The sequence below is a fragment of the Rutidosis leptorrhynchoides genome, chromosome 1 (genome assembly GCF_046630445.1).
Source record: "Rutidosis leptorrhynchoides isolate AG116_Rl617_1_P2 chromosome 1, CSIRO_AGI_Rlap_v1, whole genome shotgun sequence".
NCBI lineage: Eukaryota > Viridiplantae > Streptophyta > Magnoliopsida > Asterales > Asteraceae > Rutidosis > Rutidosis leptorrhynchoides.
Window position 1 is genome coordinate 700,659,903 of NC_092333.1, and position 3,917 is coordinate 700,663,819.

The following is a 3,917-nucleotide window of genomic DNA, read 5'->3' on the forward strand; positions in this document are numbered from 1 at the left end:
ATCATGCTTTTGACATGAGTAGCATGAAACGAAGCTCCCGAATCCAAAATCCAAGACTCCATAGAATTTTCAACACTACATAAAAGTGCATCATCACTTTCTTCCTCGGTCAAGTTCACACCTTTCGCCGGACCATTTTTACAATTCCTTTGAAAGTGTCCTTTTTGATTGCAACCCCAACAAACAGCTTCACTTCTATCTTTCGATGGATACCTCTTCTTAGACTTCTTTTTACCCTTCTTCTCACCGCGATCAAATTTCCTACCACGGTTGTCGGTACTTAACAAAGAACCGGATGTCGATTCCCCCGAGTTTCTCCTACGAGTATCTTCACCAAGAATCAAATCCCTTATTCCTTCAAACGCTAGCTTAGTAGTTCTCGTAGAGCTACTAACTGCGGTAACCGTACCCGACCAACTTTCCGGTAATGATGAAAGCAAGATTAGTGCCTTTAACTCAACATCAAACACAGTATCTACCGATGCTAACCTCGATATGATGTTGTTGAACTCGTTGATATGATCTGTTGCACTCGTACCTTCCTTCATCTTCGTATTGAACAATTGTCGCATGAGAAAAACCTTATTAGAAGCGGTAGGTTTCTCATACATGTTAGAGAGTGCTTTCAAAGCAAGCAAACGTCGTCTTCTCATTCACAACGTTGTATGCAACGTTCTTAGCAAGTGAAAGACGAATCGCACCCAAATCTTAACGATCCAAAAGCGTCCAATCGGCATCGCTCATGCTTTCGGGCTTGGTCTCTAACAGAGGTTGATGTAGCTTCTTTTGATACAAGTAATCTACAATTTGCATCTTCCAAAAGCCAAAGTCTCTCCCATCGAATCGGTCGATTCTAAACTTTCCGTCTTCCGCCATCGTACCCAAAGTCGAAACCTTGAGCTCTGATACCAGTTGTAAGGATATTAGGACCCAAAACAACGCAAGTGATTCAACAAGATCACTCACCGATAGTAATTCTACAAGATTACTAACCCACTTAATGAACGAAAGATTATAAATGCAAGAAATGTAAATCGACACAAGAGATAACGTGGTTATATGCAATCGTTGTGATTGCTTTAGTCCACGGACCAACTAGAGAATGTATTTACTGAATATTTGTGGTGTGTATACAATGAGTTACAAGAGGGTCTATTTATAGAATGGTTTAAGGAGTAAGCTAAAAACAATTCCTTGAAGCTTCATGTGAGTTTCCTGACAGCTTCATGGAGGCTACATGTGAGTTTCCTGACAGCTTCGTGGAAGCTACATGTGAGTTTCCTAACAACTTCGTGGAAGCTACATGTGAGTTTCCTAACAACTTCGTGGAAGCTTCGTGTGAGTTTCCTGAAATCTTTCCTCTAATTGTTTAAAGTTCTCCACATCTCCAACATTTTTTAGTTTAAATTGTATAACTCTATAATGAACTTGTTTATTTTATATACGTACCTAAATTTTGGATATGAACCTATTTGAGAATAATTACGCTTTCATCACTTTTTCATGATCCACAAAATCTGGCCGTACTATAAGGCAAACATGCATCTTAGGTATATGTCTTTCTATTACTCACTTATCAAATTTGTTAATGAAGTTTATATTCTACTCATTGTGTCATTCTCTAGATGACAATGTAGGATCTTTTCAGATGGCTGGTTTTTGTTTGTGATGTTTCATGGTTTCGATTAATAAAAAGGACAACTTTATTTATGCATGCCATTTCTCCACAACTCAAGTTTCTTATCGCAAAAGCCGTTTGGTATTAAATTCTAATTTCATATATATTTTTCCGAGTGATTGATTCATTATTTTTTTAACACCTATAATTGAAGGCAAATGTTGGTGTAGTAGATAGTTACATTTCGATGATGAGGTCATTTGAGCACTTGCACGGGGTTCATGTAAGTTACTCTCTTACTTACTTTCTTTTCCTAAATGCAAGTGATTTTTTCGTCAGATCTATAAGTTAGGTGAATGTTATGATGGATTCTTATTTGTCTTAAGTTATTTGGTCTGACTTTGAGATATAGTGCAAGTGATTTTTTCGTCAGATCTATAAGTTAGGTGAATGTTATGATGGATTCTTATTTGTCTTAAGTTATTTGGTCTGACTTTGAGAAATGACTTCTCTCTATTCAATGATAGAGGAAGGATTGTCTACGTCTCACCTCCCCCATACCTCACTCATGTGGGATTGGGTTTTGTTGTTGTTGTTGTTGTCGTCGTTGTTTGAGATATAGTGCATCTTGTTAACATGGAAATATTATCCTGTCTGTAGTAAGTCTTTGTAGTTACCATCCTTATACTTATTTTAGCCGTTTCTATTGCTAATAAAGTGGTTGGCTGCATTAAAAATTAAAAATACACTTCATTTGAACTCACTTTAGCTTTTTATTGGTGTAACTTGTATAACATATATTAAGAGGTTGGCTGCATTTAAAATAAACTTTAGTTGAATTCCCTTAACCTTTTCATTAGTGTAAATTGTATAACTCTATATATGAACTTGCTGAACTGCTGCTAAGGCTAATTCTAGTGCGGCATTAAATCCATTTTGTCGGATGACATGGACACTAGTTGACACTATTTGACGCCATTAAAGGGCTTCAAAAATTGACGCCTGCAAAACCTTAGTCAAATATTTGACATTCAAAGGTTTGAGCGTGAGATTAAATTGCAGCCAATTACAGGTTTTTAACATTTATATTTATTATTTAATTTATTTTTTTCTACCCAACTTCCCGCATCAACTTCCAAATATTTGACACACAAACTTGACATTTTGGGTTAACGGGGTCAAATACAGTCACAGTCAAAAACCCACTTTTTCACCAAAAAGACAGGCGCGGTTAGGAATAGTCTAATATGATGACCCATGTTAATGTATATGCCCGGATTGTTACTGATTTATCTTTCCCTTTCTAAATTAAGCTGCTTTGGTTGATGGTATTTTATATCTACAGACACCATATAATATATCTTTTTCTGCATGAAGATGGTTGTTTGGTTGTTCTTCCTGTGCTACTTAATAAGCGTCTGTGTGGGGCGTTTCCTCAGTTTTAGAATTTATTTTATTCTCGAGATCTTATTTATTTATATGACAGGAAATATCAGAGCTAAACTTAAGTGTCTAAGGATGAGTAGCATGTTAATGATGAGGTCATTTGATAACTTACATGGGATTCGTGTAAGTTAACACCCTTTTTCTTTCCTTTCTTAAATGCAAGTGATATATGCTCCTAACTATAGTATAAACTAGGTGGATGTTTGTCTGAGTTAATGAGTCAAACTTGAGCTTTACAGTATCTTGGCGAGGCAACATTCAGGGGTGGTCTAGGGCAGTCTGATACATTTGATGTGGTGTGTTTATGTTTTTTACAGCCATGGCGGTTTATTCCTGTTTGTACCAATTCTTTATAGATTTAAGAGTTATACTTATTTGAAGAATGTTCTTTTGATATAGATGATGATTATGGTTATTTTGGATTGTATAGCTGATGTGTTTTTGGCGTGAAATGCATGTTGTTTTCCAATGAAATTTCCACATTGATATAGGTGTTAGTGTGATGATAATGAGGTTTGCTGCATTTTGAATTGAAAATACACTTCAATTGAAGTCATATAACCATTCTTTTAGTGTAAACTGTATAACTTATGTTGTGATTTAGCGCACTTTCAAGACCCCGAGAAATTAATAGAACAATTAAGCAATAAATAAAGACACAAGGATTTACGTGGTTCGGCGTGAGGTCTAGTCCACGGGCGGAAGCAGAGATGGATTTTACTAGCAAATATGGCAAACCCGAGGTTACAATGTATCACTCAATCTAGGCTCCGAAAATACTAACAAAGTATTTGGATCACTCACTAGATTATTACACTTCCCTCGTAACTCACTCGTATAGAATTTTATTTAA

At 36.1% G+C, this 3,917-nt stretch overlaps 1 long non-coding RNA gene across 1 annotated transcript; it reads left to right on the top strand.

The window, feature by feature from the left end:
• The first annotated feature begins 2,744 nt into the window (after positions 1-2,744).
• Positions 2,745-3,516, top strand: LOC139886149 (uncharacterized). The gene is made up of 2 exons (XR_011772294.1): positions 2,745-3,187; positions 3,260-3,516. It is a non-coding gene; the product is annotated as an uncharacterized lncRNA (long non-coding RNA).
• The last annotated feature ends 401 nt before the right edge of the window (positions 3,517-3,917 follow it).